Below are 21,120 nucleotides of genomic sequence, written 5' to 3' on the forward strand. Positions count from 1 at the left end.
AAGTGGCCGCGGCGTGCAGAGCGCACACCTGGCCCAATTGCAATCCTTGCTACACGTGCCCAGAGAATTCTCACCGGGGCCACCAGGAGGCTCCATGGGGGCTCCTCGGGTCGGTCTGTGCTGGGGAGTGTGGGAGCACCCGAACGTCAGACGGGGCGCCCACTCCTGCCCGCAGGGTGGGTGGACACAGTTTCAGAGTTCGGAAAACAGGGGTGAGGGTGAGCCAGGAAACAGCCCGGGGCCCAGGCTCGGGCGGCCACTCTGTGGAGCCGGGCGCAGCTTCCGGCTGAGACCAAGGCCGCTCCCGATGCTGCCCTTTCTGGCCCTCGTGACCGTGAGTGGGCGACCCCGCCAGCCGGGGGGTTCTGGGCTGCTGTTTCCCCACCCCCTACGGAATCCCCGGCTGGCTCCGGGGGCAGGCAGGTCTCCATCCCCGTGGTCCATGTGGGAAACCAAGCGTGGGCTAAGTTGCCAGGGTGTGGAAGTGCCGGGACAGAGCCTTGGAGATGCTACAGAGTGGGGCGCCTGGGGTGGCGAATTTCCCGGTGGGCGACTGAGAACTTGTTTTAAAGAGGGCGCCAGCAGCCCGCGGTGTCTCCTGCTCTAGGGAGCAGAGTCCTCCAGCAGAGAACAGGTGGGGAGCGAGGGCGGACGGGGGGGGGGGGGATTCGTGCCAGTCCCCGCCCGCCCCGTGTCCCTGGAGGCCCCGACACCTCGCTATGCCTCCTCTCCCAGTCCCAGCCCGGCCTCTTTCCTGTGGGCAGGTGGCGCCCCCTCCAGCCAGGGGACAGGGCTTGGGGCGCCCAGGTCCTGGCTCCCCCCTCCCGCTGCCGGCAGCAGGAAGTTCACTCCCGAGCAAGGTGCTGGGGCCTGCTCCGTCCTCAATGTGCCCCCCCCCCCGCTCCACCCTCTGGCGACTGGATGCTGGTTTACATGTGGAACGTTCCCTGGTGAAGCAAGCAGGTTCCGGAACGTTCTGCGGTGCTGGGTGCACTACCCAGAACGCAGAAACTTAGCTACGCCTGCTGCCGCCTCTGACGCAGGTGCTGTGCGCCTGCCGGCCCCCTCAGCTGCCCAGGGCGTCTCTCCCTGCACCTCCCTTTCCTATACGCTCTGGGAGGCCCGGCCCAAGTGCGGCTCTTTGCCCGGCATTCCTCAGGCTGAGCTGACGGGGAGGCAGGAGAGGGGCTGGACAAGCCGGCCGGGCAGCCGTGGGCAGTGAGCCGCAAAGCCAGCGCAGGGTCTCAGCCAGGTGTTCCCCAGTGCGGGTCCTGATCCCCGGCCCCGAGCGCCCGCGGTGCCAGCTGTGGTGTTGGCCCGGGCGCCCCTGTGGCGGGCTCCCGAGAGCTGATAATGAGCGCCAGGCGATCCCGGCAGTCTGGAGGGGAACTGCTTCGAGATGGCCTCACGCTCACTCCCGGCACTGTGGACGGCGGCAGCTGAGCCCAGGCCGACGCTGAAAGTGACCCTGGCCGGCGAGCGAGGGAGGAGGGGGAGGCGGCCTGTCCCGACGGAGCCAGGGCTTCCCACCTTCGGAGCTGGGCAAGTATGCAGCACTTCATCCCTTCACCCTGGGGGGCGCTGCCCTGCCCTCCCCACGCGGCCTTGTTCGGAGGCCCAGCCGTGTTTCTGAGTTTTATTTCCCCGCACGGGGCCTGCAGCCATCGCTGTTTGGAACTGACTCCTAAGAAAAACAAAGTTGTCTTTTAAATGAAAGACAGGCCGGGTCCATTGCTCGCCGGGGCTTTTGTGAGAGACGGCAAAGCTGGACGAAGGGCCGGCCGTGTCGGCCAGAGGCTGGGGCACCCGCTCGCCTTGCTGGGAGGAATTCCGGGCTACTTGACGCCCGAGCGCGGGTTGGAGGCGCAGTCGGGGTCGTGCCAGCAACTGTGTGGGCTCCCCCACGGCCACTCCCCTGCAGGGAGGTCCTTCTCGGGGTTGGGACCGGTGTGAGGGGTGAGCGGGTGGGCGGCAGCGGGTCACCCTCGGCTTTCCGCCACACTCGTCACCTTCCACACCTTCTCCTCCATGGGGACCTGCGGACTCCATTGTACCTCTGGGTTCCTTAACAAAGGCCACTTGGCCAGTGCAGTGGCACAGGTGACAAGGAGGGGCTGCGGGAGGTCTTCCCCTGCTTCTAGAACCTTCCCCCCGCGGCATCCCTGACCGACGGGCTTGTGCGTCTGAGCACCTGCTCGTGCGTACTGGCCGGTCATCTCCTGACCCTGGGAGGGACCAGGCTTCTGTCCACTCTGAGGGGGCAGAGGGAGGGCTGTGCACAGTGGACGTGAGTCTCTGATCGTTGCTTGTCCACCCAAGCCAGCCTGACTGCTGCTGGGCCTGCACCCTCCGGCTATGCAAAGTGCCTCCCCACCCTGACAAAAATACATCGAGGTGCTGGGCCCGGCTTCCTCCGCAGGCCACTGCTTGCACAAACTGTTGACACCAGGCTCCCAGGGGCGGGGGAAGTCCCGGGCAGGCCCGGCTGTGTGAGCTCAGCTGAGTCTCAGCGTCTCTGATCCCATGTCCAGGAGGCTGTCCTGTGTGTCTAATTTAATGCACAGATCCAACGGCTGCAGTGTCCCGCTCAGCCCCGCTGCACAGAGAACTGTCTCCCACAGGGTCCCACAGCCGGCACGTGGCACCGCACGTTCCTGGCCCCGGGCCTGACTCGCCCGCCCATGCTTCCCTGGCTCAGTACAAAGTGCAGGCTTTGGGGAGCTGCGGCTCCCTGGGTGCCACGGGTGCACTCGGTGTCGTCCCCCCTGCTCCCCGCTGTTCCCTGCCGTACCCCAGTCTCAGCCCTGGCAGCTCCCTATCTGGTCACTAAACCCTTGGTTTGCGTTTTCAGGCTTTCATGCCAACGGGCTCAAGCCGCCTGTGCTGCTGTCTGGGGGCTGCGTTTCTGACGGAGCACCGTGCTTTGGTGTTGTCGCCCGCCAGGGTCTGAGTGTGGGCCCCGAAATCCCTGTCCCGGCATGGCACGTAACCTCCCAGGCCACGGTGCTCAGAGGCCCTGGGGGCCATCAGGTGAGCGGGGCTGTGGTGGGATCCCAGCCGGCAGAGAGCTCGGAACTCAGTGAGAGGCCCCGCCCACGAAGCCGAGGGAGGCTCTCCCTTCATCCCTGTTGCTGTGGATTCGTTTCTGTGAGGAGCAGCGTGGTGGGGGCAGGAGGCGCGGCGCGGAGTCACCACACAGACCCCAGGAGTGAGGTGAAAGCGGGCCAGAGGCCAGCAGCCTGCAGACTCATTTATTTCAGTTGCTACAGCTGCTTATGTAGCCGAGGCAGCCAATCCAGTCAAGGGGTAGTCTATGTCCTAACCAATCAAAGCCTGTTGCCAGGCAGTTTCCAAAGCCATCCAATCACGGCCTGTTGCCAGTCAGGCTCTCTTGTCATGTGGTTTCCGAAGCCATCCAATCGCGGCCTGTTGCCAGGCAGTTTCTGTTGTCAGTGGCCATCTTGGCATGACCTTCTCACCTTCTCATTCCACCACACATCCCGGCCTTTCCAGGAACCGGGAGAAGTCGGTCTCCAGTAGCTAAATGCCCCAGCGGGAGCTGACACAGCGGGGGCGGGTAGTTCTGTGTCATGAGAGGAGAGTCCCGTGGTCGGGACGCTCTGCTTATGCACCCACTGGTCAGTGCCGTTTCCAGTTTTTGGTGTTATGGATGCCGTGGACAGCCATGTGCTGGAATCCACCTGTGTGCCATGGGCGACACCCAGCTCTGCCTCCCCTACGCCCACATGTGTGCTCATGTCCTGGGCCCGGCGCTCTGCCTGTGCCCCCCGAAGCTCACGTGGGCTCTAATCTCCCAGGTGACGGCATCAGGGGCCGGAAGGCACGAAGGGGCTGTTGGGGGGTGGGGGGTTGGTGACCGTGTCCTGCGGGATTTTGAGCTGTAATTAGGGCATAGGCTGGCGGAGAGGGAGACCCTCTGGCATCTGGGCGGCCCCAGGCCCACGAGCCCTTAAAGGCAGAAGCCGTTTCTGGCCGGAGAGTGAGTGCCAGGGGGTGGGAGGCCTGGACGTGCCGCGGCAGGGCAGGAGCTGGAAGCACAGGCCACGGGGACAGGGACAGCAGCCCTGGGACCGGGACCGAGCTGTGCCGACAGCCTGCCCGAGCTCGGAGTGGGTTCTTCCCGGAGCCTCCGGCAAGGAACGCAGCCCGCGGCACCAGAGTCTGGCCTCGGGAGCCCAAGTCCCTCCCAGGAAACCGGGAGCGCCTGAGGGTGGTGCTTAGCTGCTGGTCTGTGTGACCGCGGGGACAGCCAGGAAATGGCTCCCGCGTGTTCGTGTCTCCTGGCAGGCGGAGGAGGCCTGGTCAAATCCAGGTGCACGCTTCTCATCTCCCCACAGTGCTCGCCCCAACTCACATCAGAGAGATAAATACATAAATAAATCTTTAAAAAAAGGTAGAGTGACAGAGAGAGAGAGAGAGAGAGAGAGATCCAGTGTGCCGGTTCGCTCCCCAAATGCTCACAGTGGCCAGGGCTGGGCCAGGCTGAAGCCAGGAGCCAGGAGAGCCATCCTGGTCTCCCACATGGGCGGCAGGGACCCAGGACTTGGGCCGCCACCTGCTGCTTTCCCAGGTGCATGGACGGGGGCTGGATTGGAAGCGGAGCCGCCGGGACTGGGCCTGGCGCTGCTCTGTGGGCTGCAGGCGTCACAGGGGGCCGCTCACCCCGCTGGCCACAGCGCCGGCCACTGTTTCTTGCTGTGTGAACTGTGGGGCAGACGTGGCGAGGGTGGGCGTCCTCGCCTCTTCCCTCCCCTCGGGACGCCATGCTTCCCGTTCGCCCAGTGAGGCCGGTCTTGGCCTGGATGTCCTCTTCAGGGCGAGGGAATTCCCTTCCGTCCCGAACCTGCGGAGGGCTTTTCCCAGAAGTGGACGTCGGTTGTGCGGCTGCTGGGACCGCCTCCCGGGATGGCCACGGGTTCTGCTTTCCAGTCTGGTGATGTGACGTGTTGAGACACACTCCACGCAAGACACACCCCATGCGACACTACCCACACGACACTCCCCACGTGACAACACCCCACGTGATACTCCCCACGCGACACTCCCCACGTGATACTCCCCACGCGACACTCCCCACGTGAGACACCCCACACGACACTCCCCACGCGACACTCCCCACGTGACACTCCCCCCGCGACAACATCCCACACGAGACACCCCACGCGACACTCCCCACATGAGACACCCCACACGACACTCCCCACGCGAGACACCCCACGTGGCACACCCCACATGAGACACTCCCCACTGGCTGTCGCTGCACTGCTCGGCGAGTTTTCCGTTGTTTGTGTGATCGGCTTGCTTTTCCGAGGGGCTGTCGGCAAGTCTTGCTCTGTGCTCACCAAGAAGGTTTGTCTGTGGCTTTCCTGTAGTGCCTTCATCGGGTCTGGGTATTCAGGTTATCCTGGCTTTGTAAACGGGGTGGGAAACTCACTCCCCTTTAATTTCTGGAGGAATTGTGAAGAACTGATGTTAGTTTTCCTTCAGTGCTGGTGAAGTCCACGAGAGAATCCGGCTGCCGTGGGTGGTCACGTGGCCGCTCAGACCCCGCCCCCTGAGTGGGCGCTGTCACTTTGTGTCTTTCGAGAAATTTGTCAACTTCCCTTGAAGTGCCCGATTTATTGAAATCGCTCAGAATTTCCCCCGCTGAGCCCGCGGCGTCTGTGTTGTGGCCGTGTTACGGCTTCCACTCCTGGTTTTGGTAAAGTGTGTCTCTCTCCTTCCTGGCGAGTTTGGTCGCAGTCACGAATGGCACAGCTCCGAGCCGGAGCCAGTTCTGCCTTCCTTGCTCTTGGTTCTGTCTCCTGTTCCGCTCATCGCTGCTCCGAGCTGGAGCGTTCGCTCTCTTCTGCTGGCTCTGGGCTTAGCTTGCACTTCTCGTTCTGGTTTTTAGGTGGAAATGAGGTAATTCATTGTGGCATTTAAAAATTTTTATTTATTTGACAGGCAGAGTGACAGACGGACAGAGGGAGAGTCTGGGGAGGGGCGGAGAGCAAGCCAGCTCTCATCTACCAGTTCACTCCCCAAATGTTTGCAACGGCCAAGGCTGGGCTGGGATGAAGCCAGGAGCCAGGGCTTCTTCCAGGTCTCCCACGTGGGCGCAGGGGCCCAAGCACTTGCGCCATCTTCTGCTGCTTTCCCAGGCCATTAGCAGGGAGCCGGATCAGAAGTAGAGCAGCCGGGAATTGAACCGGCGTCCATGTGGGATGCCAGCGTGCCAGGTGCTGGCTTAACCCGCTTCACCCCAGGAAGCTTCCTTTCGTCCCTGTCTTTGATCCTCTGTAAGATGCGCCCCACCCCCAGGTGCCTGGCAGGTCTCATCGTCCTCTCCGGTTTTCAGTAACCGATGATGAGGCTGGGTGCGTGTTGTGCTTACGTTGGTGTGGGTGTGGGCCACTCACCAGGACCGGGCCTTATTCACACAGGGTCTCAGCCACTTCCCCGCCCCCCACCCCCCTGCTCGGGGCCTCCAGGGCGCAGACCCTCTGCTTTTCAGCTGTCTCCACTGTGTCTTCAAGTTCACTAATTGCGTGTTTTACCGGGGGGCTCCTGTCCTAGGTGGGCACGGAGAAGGGGCCGGCTGAGGCCCGTCCCCTCACCCAGGACCTCGCAGGGCAGCTCCGAGCCCGCCACCCCATCCCTCCGTTCCCCACGGCCGCTGCTCAGTGCCTGCCTGCGCCCCTCAGCCCCTCTGCTCGTCACAGCAAGTCTCCTACAGGCGGCTGTCCACCCATTTTGCAGATGGAGGGCCCCCACCCTGTATGAGGCCACGCAGCGAGGAGCAGCGTCACCCAGATTTGAGCCCTGGGGTCGGACTCCGGAGCCCCTGTCTCCCACCCGCTCTCTGGCACTGAGGACCCATTTTGCGTGTGAGATGACTGAGGCACAGCCTGGGACATCGCCTGTTCGAGACCCCAGAGTGAGCTCCTGTTGACACGGAGGCTGCAGCGGACGGCAGCTGGGCAGCCAGGGAGTGGCCAGGTTCAAGTGGACCTCCCGGTGGACAGAGCCCAGGGCCGAGTGTGGGGCCTTCACCTCCTGTTTCCTGGGGCAGCATCACTCCCTGATGTCGGCAGCCGCTCGTGCAACCGTGGGACGGCAGGGGGCGTCCTGCCGCATCTTTGAGGGCTAACGTGACCCTGCGGGCGACACGTGTGGCTCAGAGCCGAGGGCCACGAGGGACAGCAGCAGCCACGACAACAACCCGACCGAGTGTGTGTGCTCCCCGAGCCCTGCCCGGCTCTGCCTGGCGTCCCCGAGCCGCTCGGCTGCCCTCCCTCGTCTCCCTTGTCCACGGCCTCCGCTCCTTTCAGGACCCGGCAGGCCCACCATCCTGGGCAGGGGGTGCTTAGACGGGAGCTGCCGCCATTTCATTACTAAAGAATGACAAAATCCGGGAGGCAGTCCCGTGGCGCAGTGGGTAAAGCCACCACCTGCTGCTCCCACATCCCACATGGGCACAGGTTCAAGTCCCAGCTGCTCCACTCCCGATCCAGCTCCTGCTAACGGCCTGGGAAAACGGCAGAGGACAGCTCAAGTGCTGGGGCCCCTGCACCCACGCGGGAGACTCAGAGGAAGCTCCTGGCTCCCAGCTTTGGCCTGGGCCAGCCCTGGCTTTTGCAGCCATTTGGGGGGGGGGGTGAACCAGTGGACAGAAGCTCTCTCTCTCTCTCTGTCTCTCTCTCCCTCTAACGCTTTCAAATAAATAAATAAACCTTAAAATTTTTTTTTTGAAAAAATCAAACCAAACCAACCAACCAAACAAAAACCCCCGCTCCGAGGTCTCCTGATGGTTTCCCCTTTCGCAGGTGGAGAGCAGACATCAAAACCAAACCTGGCGACCCCGCGGTGGGTTCTAGAAAACTCGACCGCAGGGACGAGGAAGCGCACGCTGAGTTATATAAGAAGTGGTGTGCGGCTGCTTCTGGTTTTGAGTCCGAGCTCCGGGGCGCAGTCATTGTGAAACGCCCTGCCCCAGAGCCCAGGTCCCTGTCCGCAGCGCCCGGCAGCCTGCAGCCTGGCCGGGGCTCTCCTGGGGCGGAGAGGGGGACACCTGCCAGCACGTGTCTTCCGCACACTCTTGTGAAATTGCAAACGGGGGTTCAAGACTCCTGGGTGTTTCCCGGACAAAGTGCTCATCTGCGTCGGCTCTGAGAAGCGGGTCGTGGCCGACACGGGCAGTGGCTGCCGAGGTGTGGGCGGGGCGCCGCCGGGCTCACACCGGGTGGGCGGCGTTTCTTCTTCCGGGAAGCAGAGCCGCGGCAGGCTCAGCCGTGTCCACCCCGGGTGCTCGCTGCTCTGTGGGGTCCGAGGTCCTGTCCTCCCCGGCTCGGGACCAAGCCGAACGCTTGGCTCCGCTCTGCTGCCCAAGCCTGCTCAGAGTCGTGGTGGAAGCGGCACGGCGCGTAATGTCTCCCGAGAGCCTGGACACATCCTGCCGACCTGGTGACGGAAGTGACACGATGTGGCTCCTCTTCCTCACGGCTGCGGAGCCGGCCCCTGCCCCCGACCGTCCTGCCCGAGGTTTAGGTCTGAGCTGCCCCAGTCCTCACAGCTGGACACTCCGCGGCTGATTCCACCGCCCAGGCTCCGGGGCACCCACGAGCCGCGCCCCCTTAGGGGCAGAGCACCGGGCTGGAGGGAGACGAGGTCGGCCCGATGCCTGCCTCCTGGACTCCTTCCAGTGGGGGGCAGGGTGACCGCCCGTGGGCTGCACAGGGGAGGGAGGGGCCTGGAGGGCGCTGAGTCTCAAGGACCGCGAGGGGTCTCTCGAGGAAGCCACCAGGGCGGGTCCTCGGGTTGCGGAACACAGTGGTGCCGCCCCCGGCAACGGCGCTGGGTCGCTGTGGTCACCGTGCCGTGCACTGGTTGCCCGTGGAGGCTCCTGGGGGGCCCTCTGGGTTCTGTGGTCGCCTTCGGGCCACAGAAAGCTGGGGCTGCCCGGGGGCAGGGTCGTCGGCATTGCTGCCGCGCCCTGGGCACCGGGCTGGCTGGGGCGGGAGGCGTCCAGAGTGCGGCTGGGAAGCGAGAGAGCACGGCGGGCATCCCAGCTCCCGGAGGCAGCCATGGCTGACGAGTTTGTGTCCCTTGGCTGAAGGCGTCACGGGAGGTGGGGGGTGGGAGTGAGAGGTGGGGCTGGTGGGTAACGTGGCCAGCACTGGGCAAGGACCTAGGTTCCATCGTTGCCATTAACCTGACCGTCGCTGTCGCCACCGCCACCGTCATCCGTACATTATCAGCATCATCACCACCATCGTCACCACCGTCCTCATCATTTCTTCATCGTCGTCACCACCTTCATCCTCTTCATCCTCATCTTCCAGACAAGGCTAAGGCTTTGCTCTCTGCCTTTATTATTTTTTAAAAATTTTATGTATTTGAGATCGAGAGGGAGAGAGCATGTTCACCCACTGGGCCGCTCCCCGAACGCCCACCGTGGCCAGGCCTGGGCCGGGCCAAAGCCGGGAGCCAGAGACTCACTCCCTCCAGGTCTCCCACACGGCGGGGACACGATGCCGGGAGCCATCCTCACTGTGTCCGGGGTGTGCATGGAGCCAGGGGGAGCCGGGTGTTGAACCCAGGTCTTCTGACGTGGGACTCGGGCGCCTCACCTGGTGTCTTTGCCGCAGCCTGGGAGGCGGCCCCTCTGAGCCCGCGGTTAGCAGGGAGCAGGGGTGGAGCTGATGCACGGTGGGTGAGGGGGGCTCTGAATTCTGCCCCCAACAGGCGTCCGCTCCGGGAGGGCGGGAGGGTGAGGCCGGCCTGGCGGGGGAGAGGTCAGTGCCCTGTGGGAGGGCACTTGTGCTGGTCAGAGACCGTTCTCTGTGGGCGGGGGAGGGGAGCACATGACAGGCAGGAACCCTGTGGCCAGCAGGCAGCGGAGAGGCCGGGCTGGACTTGGCTCAGGAGCCAGCGCTGTGGCGAGAGCCGGCTTGCACGGCCACGCCCCGGGGGCCTGCGGGCCTCTCACTAAGCCCACCTCCCCGACACCGTAATGAGATCGCGTTTCTTAGTCCATTCACACGAGACTCTGGGGACCCAGCCCCAGGCTGCCGCCCAGCTCCTCACGGTGCCTCGGCCCTGGCGCCTTCAGGGACGGCTCCGACTTCCTTGTGGGAGACGTGGAGGAACCCGTGTGGCTCCTCTGGTTCTCACAGCTGTTCCCCGTGAGGACTGAGTTTAAAATTCTGCAGAGGGGGGCAGGCGCCGCGGCTCACTAGGCTAATCCTCCCCTTGCGGCGCCGGCACACCGGGTTCTAGTCCCGGTCAGGGCGCCGGATTCTGTCCCGGTTGCCCCTCTTCCAGGCCAGCTCTCTGCTGTGGCCCGGGAGGGCAGTGGAGGATGGCCCAAGTCCGTGGGCCCTGCACCCCATGGGAGACCAGAAACACCTGGCTCCTGGCTCCGGATCAGCGTGGTGCGCCGGCCGCAGAGTGCCGGCCGCGGCGGCCATTGAAGGGTGAACCAACGGCAAAAGGAAGACCTTTCTCTCTGTCTCTCTCTCTCACTGTCCACTCTGCCTGTCAAAAATAAAAATAAAAAAAAAATTCTGCAGAGGGGCCTGCCGTGTGACGGAGTGGCCGTTGGAGGCAGCCGGCGTCGTCCAGCAAATGGGCGTGAAACGGGAGCCGGCTGCTCAGCGTTCAAATCCAGGCTTCGCTGCTTCTCACCGCGCGCCCTGGGTAGGCGCTCTTGCAGCCTGGATCTCATTAAGAAACAGGATTAGCAACACGGCGATGCACGTGCCGCAGGCGCTGGGGGTGCATACGACGTGGGCTTAAATCCGCGTTAATGGATAAATGTGTGAGGTTCCTGTGACGGTGGGGATGTTCCGTGGGCCGCAGTCGGCACGGCAGCGGTGTGCCCCTGGCCATGCGAGAAAGACGGCAGCTCCCTGTGGCCCCCCAGGCCGGCAGGGGGGAGCCATGTAATAGCCGGAGGGGGCTTCCCACGGCAAACCGTGGCCTGCACAGGTAAAGGAATCTTCTCCAGCTTAAGGAAAGCAGTTGATGGTTGGATGCAGGAGGCCCCTGCCTGGATGACTTGGGCCGCACCTCCAGGAAGCCCTCCCTGGTGACCTGGCCCAGCAGGATTCCACAGCCCCGCCTGACCCTGTGCTCCTAGCAGCGGCCGGCGTGACAAAGTCTCTCGCAGCCACTGGGTGGACACCTGGCCCGCTGGAGGGAGCGCCGTCTCTGGCATAGCCACGCTCAGCATCTGCCACCGTTCCAGGCCTCCAGCGGCATTCCCTGGCTAGGGCGCGTGCCATTCACGGCACACAGGGAGCACCGGCAAAACCGTGCAAGCTGACCTCTGGACTTCCAAGGGACAGCACTGCCCGCCTTCTGTTTCCTGTTTCACGGACATCAACGGGCATCCTGGGAAATCTCAAGGCTGGGCTCGGGGGCTCAGAGGCTCAGCAGCCCCGCTGTACCGATGGCAGAGTGAGGCTTGGCGGGGTGACACCGTGAAGCTGGCGGGTGAGGAGCTGGTAGGGTTGACAGGCTGTTGGGAAGGGCCCTGCGGGGAGGAGGAGTTGGGTGTTTGCGTGAAACCTGCTGTCCGCTGATTAGACGAGAGACGTGCCCCCAGAAAATGCAGAGCTTCATAGGGGAAGTGCTGGGGGACCAGCATGGTTCCCACGGTCACGTCTCCCAGGTGGACGGCAGGGTGGCCTGTGTTAACTGCTCAGGAACCGTGGCCCTGCCGAGACCCTGGTGGATCCAAGCGGCTGGAGGAACCAGTCAGTTGATCGGCACTCCCTATCCAAGCCCCCAGGACCCAGCCCTGGACGGAGCCCTCCCCGGGGGCCTCTCCCACCAAGCAGGGTCTGTTTCTCACTGCAACCTGCTTTCACTTGCTTTGCTCACCTCCCCGCTGCCCTTCCCGCTCTGGGAAGATGGCGGCAGCCGCGGTGCTGGCCGCCGGGGTGCGCGCGGCATGCCGGGCCCTGGTGGCTGCAGGGCCCCAGGGGGCGCAGGTCCGAGGAGCGGCGGGTATGACGGATGGGGGTGAAGTGGCCAAGGCCCAGCAGGCAGCCCCGGGGGGTGCGGCCCCAACCATCTTCTCCCGGATCCTGGACCGAAGCCTTCCGGCTGACATTCTGTACGAGGAGCAGCAGTGCCTCGTGTCCCGTGATGCGGCCCCTCAGGCTCCGGTGCATTTCCTGGTCATTGCCAAGACGCCCATTCCTCGGATTAGCCAGGCTGAAGATCAACAGCTTTTAGGACACCTCCTCCTTGTGGCCAAGAAGACAACAAAGGCTGAGGGCCTGGGAGATGGATACCGACTTGTGATCAATGATGGGAAGATAGGCGCACAGTCAGTATATCACCTGCATATTCATGTACTTGGGGGTCGACAGCTCCTGTGGCCTCCAGGTTGAAGCTGTCTACTGAGCTGGACACTTGCTTGGATGGTGAAGGGAAAAGTGGGCCCCTGCAGTGCTAATAAACCTATTCTCCATCAAAAAAAAAAATTCTTCACCACAGAGACAAAGAGCAGGCTCGGAACTCCTGGAGCATTGTGAGCTCAAGCTTCCTGCCCGTCCCGTTAAGGAAGTGCTCCCTTTCCCAAACACCCCTGGCTGGAAGACCGGAGGCAGAGAGCCTCCCGCTGCCCCTGGAGCCGCAGGCACCTGCTGCTTGGGGCTGTCTCTGGGGCGCTGGCTCCCTCTAGTGACCACATTGGGGAATTACATGGTGGCCCGTCAGGGTCCAAGGTAGACTACCCCCTCCAGGGCAGCCGGAAAGCTGACTCCAGGCCTCATCCTCGGAGACCCGGACTCCGGGGTTCTGGGGCGGAACCTGGACATGTGCATTCTAACAAGCTGCAGGGTGGATCCATGCTGCTGCTCCACAGTCCCCACTTAAGGGCACTGGGCGTGTGTGGGGTCTCTGGCCCTGGTGGCCGTGTGACCTCCGGCAGGGGACATCCTCTCTCTGGGCCTCTGTGTCCTATCTGATGAGTGGGTTTGATCAGGGGTCGTGGGGATAGCGCCCCTCGGTAGCTGCAACGGCCGAGTGCAAGGGGCAGGAGGGTGGCCACATGGACCCCAGGCCAAGGAGCTACATACCCTGTGCAGGTCGTGGTCGGGTCTGCTGTGCCCGTCCCCAGCACCCAGCGCCTGAGACAGGGACACAGGCCTGCAGCCAGGCAGCAGCTCACGCGGCCACGCCTGGCTGCCATGGGCCACGCCGGCTCAGTTCTCACCAGCATAGCCCAAGCAGGGGCCACGCTGGTGTCGCACGGTCACTGCCAGGCAGAGGCGTCGGCTAGGCTTCTCCTTCTGTGGGCGGCGAGGGGCATGGCCACTGGGGGCACGAAGGGGATGCCCCCCTTTCCTGGAGCAGCTTCTGCGAGTGGGACGTGTGCGTTTGATGTGCGCCGTGCAAGAGGGGCGGGCTGGCCTCCCAGGGCGTCCGGCTGGCCTCAGCCCCAGGGCAGGGCGCGGGCGCCTCTCGTGGGGCGTGGCGGCGAGGCCACTGTGTGTGGAGGGGCGGGAAGGGTTGGATTTCCTTGCAGGGCAGGCCCTGGCCTGGCTCTGGGCTCCCCCAGGTTTCCTTGGCAACCAGCTGTTGTCAAGAGGCAGGGTCAGGCGAGGAAGGTGCCCTGGGGACCCCTGAGCGCGGGGCGGGGGTGGGGAGGGTAGTGAGAGGGAGTGGCCAGAGCGGGTGTCGGGCCAGGGTCCTGAGCGGGTGCACTGGAGCCGTGGGAGCCGTGTTCACTGGGGGCTGGCGGCCCCAGGACGTGCTTCCCAAAGCAGACGGGAACAGATCTGGGGGCCGGAGACCGTGTCTCCACCTGTCAGGGAGCCGTCAGATGTGCACAGACGGGCTTCGATCGAGGGACCTGAGTTTATCCTGGTGCCGGGGCCACACGCCGAGGTCAAGGCTGCCTCCTGGCTGGCAGGCGCCGCCCCTTGTCCTCACTCACTGGAGGGGACAAGGCGCTTCCCTGGGGTCCCCTGGACGAGGGCACCGGTGCCTCTCAGGACCTCCTGACGCTGTCCCCTGAGAATACTGGGGCGGGGTCCTTGGTCAGAGGGGTTGGGTTGGGCTCCCCTGACTTCACCCCCCCACACAGCCGCCATGGCACAGCTTGGGGGGGCCCTTTGTTCACACCCGTGGCTCTTTCTCCTCCCTGGCACCAGGCGACAGCCTCCCCCAGGCCACAGGGCCCTGAGGAGCCGGCTTGGGCTGACGTCATCAGGTGTTCCGGGGACCGCTCCAACAGCACGGCGTCTGGGCGCAGAGAAACGGGGAGCGCACCTTTACAACTGCCTCCAGTGACTCGCTAATTTTGGGGGTGGGGAGAGAGTGAGCCTGCCGTCTTGTCCGCTGGTTCCCTCTCCAAATGCCTGCGACAGCCGGGGCTGGGCCAGGCTGAAGTCAGGAGCCCGGAACTCAGGCAGGTCCCGTGGGGTGGCAGGGACCCAGCTGCCTCGGGGCCGCGCCGGCCAGAGCAGGGGCCGGGTATTCAGCTCCGATGCAGGGTGTGGGCGTCCTCGCCACAGGCTAAACGCCCACCCCAAGCTCCGCTTTTCATTCCGGTCTCCCCAGACGCCCCAGAGTCCTCCCCATGCCCCTCAGCACGGCGTCTCCCGGCGCGGGAGCCAGGCCGGAGCCCAGGCGGCCTGGGGGGTCGCCCGACAGCCTTCAGGGACCCCACGTCGGGGGTCCCAGACCAACCAGGCCCTTCCAGAATCTTCCAAGCCCTGGGATGCGGCGTTCCTCCTGGAGGCTGCCCAGGCTCCCCCACCAGAGCCTCCCGCGGGGAGCCGCTGCCACAGCCCAGCTGCAGCTCCTGCGGGTGTCAGCTCTGGGCCCCGGGGGCTGTGCACGCCGCCGGGCTGCGCCTGTGTGGCCTCTTCACACCTCGGCACTCCCGCTCTGCCAGAGATAAGCATCTGTAGCAGGGGGCGGCCCGCTGAGGTGACCGCAGCTGCTCCCGCCCAGCCCACGTCCCCGCCAGGAGCCTGGCTGCCGGGCCCCCAGCCCGGCCAGGCCCATCCATCAGCAGAGCGGCTTTGATTCCGATAACGGGGACGGTCAGATCTCCAGCCCGGGACCGGCGGGCGGGGGTTTATGGCTTTCCCCAGGCCTTGTGTCAGCCAGGCTGGGGGCCTGCAGGGTGGACGGGAAACTGGCCCCCAGACAGCCTCCATGTGCGCTGCGCACGGAGCACCCGTCCCCTGTCACCGCCGTGGCTGGCGGGGGCCGCAGCTCGCTGCTTTTCCCACGGGGAGACTGAGGCTTGGCAAGGCTGGGGAAGGCGTGGCGGGCGCCCACTGGTGAGCAGAGCCTCCGGGCGTCTGCCCCCAGGGCCCTCGTGGGGCTGAGTGTGGCCGTGGGATGCATAGAGGTCCCCATTCACGGGTTCACCCCACAAAGGGTTGCAATGGCCAGAGCCGGGCTGATCAGGAGCCAGGGGCCAGGAGCTTCCTCCGGGTCTCCCACACAGGGCCCATACACCTGGGCCATCTTCTGTTGCTTCCCCAGGCCATCAACAGGGAGCTGGATTGGAAGTGGGGCAGCCGGGACTCGAACCAGCGCACATGTGGGATGTCGACCCTGCAAGAGGATGCCCCACACGTTTTCTCTCTATCCTTTAACGTCAATCCACCTGTTCCATTTTCTTTGAGGGGAATTTCTCTCTCTCTCCTCTCTCTCTCTCTCTCTCTCTCTCTCTCTCTCTCTCTGAGTTACAGAGAGGAATCTTCCATCTGCTGGTTTCACTCACCAGATGGCTGCAACAGCCAGGCTGAAGCCAAGAGCTTTCCCGGGTCTCCCACGCGGGTCAGGGGCCCAAGGACTCGGGCCACCCTCCACTGCTTTCCCAGGCCACAGCAGAGAGCTGGATGGGAAGAGGGGCAGCCAGGACTCGAATCCGTGTCCATACAAGATGGTGGCTTTACCCACTGTGCCGTAGCGCCCACCCCAAAGACAATTTCTTTTAGACCACAGTTAGGTCGTTTGAGACCTTCCTTCTGCCCGCCTCTGGTGCCGATTCTGGGTCATCTGCCAGGGAGTGGGCGACGCGCTGGGACTCCATTCGATTTTCTCTCTTCTGTTCCGCCCTCTGCATTCCTCGGTCGTGGACTTCTTTAGAATTCTACTTCTGATTGGAGCGCATTTCTTTGAATAATGTGGTGGCTATTCTATGTGTTCGCCTGTGCACACGCATCATAATCATAGTGTTATTCACAACCAATGTGACTACACGGGTGCAGTGTGTGAGACCCAGAGCAAGTGGCCGTGCACATGCGCGGCGTGGACGCTGGCTCTCATCAGGGTCAGGATGCCCCTTGCTGGGGGTCATTACCCTCCCTGCTTCCTAGTGACAGCGACAAAGGCACAGAGAGGTCCAGTCGCCCGCCCAAGGCTGCACAGCCCGTGAGGGGCACCGGGGGGTTGGGACCCCCACTGCTGGCTCACTGTGACCTGGCTGTCCCCTAAGGCCTGAGGGGGAGAGGTGGCGGCACCGCGAGGGTGGAAACCCCAGCTCCCCCTGTTTCCCTCCAGAACCTTGGCCACGGGGCCCCCTGTGTCTGGGAGAGGGGGCAGAGGCGGCGCTGGCTTTTGGAGACAGCCCTGGAGGCACCGTCCCCAGCCAGCCTGTGGCACCCTGGGCACCCAAGGGCACGCGGCCCTGGTGTGAAGAGGGCGGTGGCCATGGTGTCCACCTCACAGGCCTCGCCTCCAGGCTGCCTCCCAGGCCGTTCCCAGCTGCCTCCACCACGTCGTCTCTCCTGCTCCCCCGCCCGTCTCTCTCCTGCTCCCCCGCCCGTCTCTCTCCTGCTCCCCCGGCTCTGGGCCGGCCCCACCCTCTCCCGCTCCAGCCCCTCTCAGGGCCCAGAGGCCAGGGCTGGGGGCTCTGCTGGCCACCTCCGTGCGGGCGCAATTTTAAAATTTCCACTTCTGCGCTGGCTTCAGCCCCGCCCAGGACCTGGGCTTTGGGGAGTGGACGAGGGCTGTGCCCGCTGGGGAGCAAGGCGGGGCCGGCTTGGTCTCGGCTGGGCGTCTCGGCCTGCCTGGCCCAGCTTATCTCCACGAGAGCAGAGGCCTAGGAGTGCGGCCCTGGGAGAGGAGACTCCTCCTGGGCCCAGCTGCTGCCCGCTCCGGCCTCCTGCTCCTGCAGACCCCAGGCAGCTGCCCTCCAGGCCACCCCTGCCCCAGGCCGCCCCTGCCCTGGGCCGCCCTGGGTGGGGAGCCGGGGAGCGCAGGCCCTGCACTGGGCAGTCCTGGGGTGGGTAAGAGGGGAGGGGTGGGGGGGAGATCTGTGGGGGGGAACAGTAGCGCCCCCGGCTGCCAGCAGGAGGCTGGAACCGGCAGTGGAGCCGGGACTCGGACGCCCGCACCCCAGTGCCCACCTCTCAGCTGCCCCGGCAGACGCCCACACCGGGGGGGTTCTCAGCTCCCCCGGATACTGACCAGAGCCGGCGCCTGTGCAGAGCATTCCCGCTCCGGCCCCTGCTGCTCCCCTGCCGTCAGAACCCCCTGGGCAGGCGTGTGACCCCGAGCCTCACCTGCACAATGGGGCAGATAAGGCCTCCCCCCTCCCCCTCCTCCCCCTCCCCCCCGCTCCAGGGACGCCTGCGCACCGATGTCTCACGGGCACTCGGAGCACGGGTGGGTACCTGTCGCTCCCCCTCTTCGTGGAGGAACGACACAGGACCCTGCGCTGTTCTTTCGTCTGCTCGGCTCTCCCCGGGTTTGCTGCTGGTTCTTCCCGGGTTGGCTACTGTCCCTTCCACCTCCGTGGAAGGGCAGTTCCCCCTGGCCGCATTCCCCACTTCCGCAGGGGAGCGGCACACCGCCGGCCGGCTCTTCTCCGGGGCTGCACAGGTGTTCCCTCAGCTAGATGTTCCCCATAGATGTTGCTGGTGCATGCCGTCTCTCTCCTCCTTTATAGTCCTCCTCCGCCAATCCCAACTCGGCTGAGTACGCTGCTCTCCTCCAATCAGGAACAAGTCCTACAGTTTATTGGTTGAACTGGAGGCAGCTGTGCGGAAGCTGTTTACTTCTCTCCCAGCGCCATATTGTGGGAGAGCAGATGCATAGAATAAGTCCTAATTCGAGTAACTTAGTCTAGTCCGGATTGCTCCCCACAGGTACCCGCAGGCGGCAGCTCGGCTCACACCCCTCTCTCCCCTTCTCCCCCTCCCCTCCCTTTCTCTCCCCTCCCTTTCTCCCCCCTCCCCTCCCTTTCTCTCCCCTCCCCTCCCTTTCTCCCCCCTCCCCTCCCCTTTCTCTCCCCTCCCCTCCTGTTCTCCCCCCTCCCCTCCCCCTCCTCCCTCTCTCCCTCCCCCTTCTCCCTCCCTTCCCCTCCCCTTCCTCCCCCCTCCCCTCCTGTTCTCCCACCTCCCCTTGCCCTCCTCCCTCCCTCCCCCTCCTCCCCCCTCCATTCCCCTCCCTTCCTTCTCCTCCTCCCCCTCCCCCCCTCCCCTCCCCTCCTGTACTCCCACCTCCCCTTGCCCTCCTCCCCCTCCCCTCCTGTACTCCCCCCTCCCCTCCTGTTCTCCCCCCTCCCCTCGCCCTCCTCCCTCCCTCCCTCCCCTCCTCCCCCCTCCACTCCCCTCCCTTCTCCTCTCTCCCACCTCCCCTTCCCCTCCTCCCTCCCTCCCTCCCCTTCCTCCCCCCTCCACTCCCCTCCTTTCCTTCTCCTCCTCCCCCTCCCCCTCCTCCCTCCCTCCCCTCCCCTCCCCTTCTTTTCCCACCCCCCATCCCCGCCCGGCCTCTGACAGCTGTGAGCCTTGGAGCCTGAGGAGAGAGCAGGGGTCTCCCGCAGTCGCTGCCCACCCATCATGCAGATGGGGCCACTGAGGCCTGGCAGGGAAGCAGCAGAGCTGAAGCCACACTCGTCCCGGCCCTGCCGCCTTCCCTCCCCGAGTACCCCTCGCTCTGTCCCCCCTGCAAACCCCTCTCCCTCCTGTGCCTGCTGCAGGGGACTTGGTGTGGCCTGAGCCTGAGACCCGCAGACTGGCAGGTAAAGGCTGCACTTCTACGAGGCCTTGTTGCTAGGTGTGCAGAGTGACAGGGTCATGGCCAGTGGGACCTTGTCCATGGGATCCTGTGGGCACATCCCTGATCACGGTGCATGCGCGTGGCTGTTCTTCGACTTTCTAGTTGGCCAGAATGTGAGCATGATGGCCGGAGCTCCAGCAGCCATAATGCAGCCGGAGGTCCACACGCATGGTGGGGCCACAGAAGCAGCTCTTCGGCACTAGTGCTGCCTCTGCTCTCCCTGAGCACCACAGAGCACCAGCTGTTTGGCTCAGGACACCTGCTCTTGTTCAGGTTTCCTGGTGCTGGTGGCCGGGCCCCACCTGAGTCCATCTACAGGGCCGTATGGGGAGGGGTCGTCTGTGGCTTCCGCTGTGTGTTTGCAGGGACCCACGAGTGGCTTTGCTGAGTCTTCTCACAACACTTGTCACACCCCCTGCCTGCAGCTGGCAGTGTAGACAGAGCCCACACTCAGAGGCCGCCGCCCAGGGTGTGACTTGGTCAGATGGCGCCGGCCCCGTCCACCCCCAGAGCACCAGCAGGAAGCAGTGGCTGGGCAGGGGGGGGCTCCTGGCTCCTCCCCCGACCCAGGAGGCACAGGTGCTCCTGGGCTCGTCCCCGCCCCTTCCCGATGCCTCTCCCTCCAGGGCGGGGCACCCACCCTGCCCCACACTCCGTCCTGTCCTGGGCCTGGGCACGGTGTCCAGCGTCTGCGGGGCAGGAAGGGAGCCCTGGACTTGGCGCCGCCGTCCCTCACCTCAGATCCCACGGCCGCACGTGTGATGGCAGCCAGGGACCTCCAGGGCTCCGTTTTTGTTTTTTTAATGAAAGATTTGTTTTATTTGAAAGGCAGGATTGACAGAGAGAGAGGGAGGGAGGGAGGGAGGGAGGGAGAGGGAGAGACTACTGACTCCCCAAATGGACACAGCGGCCAGGGGTTGGGCTGGGATGAAGCCAGGAGCCAGGAGCTTCTTCCAGGTCTCCCACGCGGGTGCAGGGACCCAAGTGCTTGGACCATCTTCTACTGCTTTCCCAGGCCACAGCAGAGAGGTGGATGGGAAGTGGAGCAGCTGGGACTCGAACCAGCGCCCATGGGGGATGCTGGCACTGCAGGCGGTGGCTTTACCCGCTGAGCCACAGCCCCGGCCCCCGTCTCGGCTTTGTCAGATGCAAGATGAGGCTGGGCAGAGGCTGTGGGGACCCTGCCTCGCCCCCACCAGGCACCCAGCCATCCCCAGCCTCATCTTTCTCACCTGTGGGCAGGGACAGGGACAGGGAGGGTCCGCAGCCTGCGGCGTCTGCGGGTGCCGGGTGGGGCCGCCTGCGCTGCCCACCCCACGCATGCCGGGCGGCTGCTGTCGTGAGAACCCGGCCCGGCAGGGACGCCCGTCCAGGAGGCTGGTGCAGCTGCACCCGCTGGCTCCGCTCCCGTCTAATCCTCTCGCCTTGCAGGCCGCTTTGTTCTGCGTGAGGTCTCCGGGGTGCTACGGTGGGGCTGACAGACCCGGAAATGCCAGCAGGGTTCCCAGCGGGGCTGGCTCCGGGCTGCGCTGGAGACCAAAGCGGCCTCACACGTCTGACGTCTGCAGGGCCGGCCCGACTTCCCTGCTGTCCTCGCCCCCTGGGAGCCCCGCCGCCCGGCCGCCTTTGAAGCTACTGGGAACTCCGTGCCCAGGGCTGCTCCCAGGGATCTGGGACAGGATGAGGCGCTGGGTCCCAGGAACACTGCGGGCAGTCAGCGGGAACTTCCCGAGGGGACCCCTGGCCTGGGGGGAGCAAGCCAGGCCGGCGGCAGGCCTGACTGACCGCCCCTCGTCTGCAGCTGCGCGGGTCGCAGGGGGTGGGGTGAGCTCGCTCCTCTTACGCCCAGGAGCCCACACCGGTGCTACCACACAGCGCAGGCCGCGCCTGAACCCAAATCCAGCCCCTGGGGCTCGGGCGGTCACCCCGCCCCCCCCGGCCTCGAGTTTTCCATCCGGAAACGGGCATAGACTTAACGTGCGCCTCACAAAGCGCACAGATCAGAGCCCGAGCGTTGATGGGGCCGTGGGGTGTTCTGGGAGGAGCCGGCCACCTGGGGCCCGGCTCCAGGGCTTC

General features: G+C 64.8%; 2 long non-coding RNA genes and 1 pseudogene across 2 annotated transcripts; 2 read left to right on the forward strand and 1 right to left on the reverse strand.

The window, feature by feature from the left end:
• The first annotated feature begins 963 nt into the window (after positions 1-963).
• On the forward strand, positions 964-7,707 carry LOC138846372 (uncharacterized). Its single transcript, XR_016225512.1, has 3 exons — positions 964-1,546; positions 2,852-3,030; positions 6,763-7,707. It is a non-coding gene; the product is annotated as an uncharacterized LOC138846372 (long non-coding RNA).
• A 3,921-nt stretch (positions 7,708-11,628) lies between these two features.
• LOC138846681 (adenosine 5'-monophosphoramidase HINT2 pseudogene) lies at positions 11,629-12,478 on the forward strand (annotated as a pseudogene).
• Positions 12,479-12,730: 252 nt separating this feature from the next.
• LOC149121042 (uncharacterized) lies at positions 12,731-17,907 on the reverse strand. Its single transcript, XR_016224636.1, has 3 exons — positions 17,622-17,907; positions 15,761-16,190; positions 12,731-15,591 (listed from the first exon to the last, which is right to left on the reverse strand). It is a non-coding gene; the product is annotated as an uncharacterized LOC149121042 (long non-coding RNA).
• Between the last annotated feature and the right edge of the window lie 3,213 nt (positions 17,908-21,120).

Source organism: Oryctolagus cuniculus, chromosome 18 (assembly GCF_051225735.1).
Source record: "Oryctolagus cuniculus isolate XC-2025 breed Fujian yellow rabbit chromosome 18, ASM5122573v1, whole genome shotgun sequence".
Classification (NCBI taxonomy): domain Eukaryota; kingdom Metazoa; phylum Chordata; class Mammalia; order Lagomorpha; family Leporidae; genus Oryctolagus; species Oryctolagus cuniculus.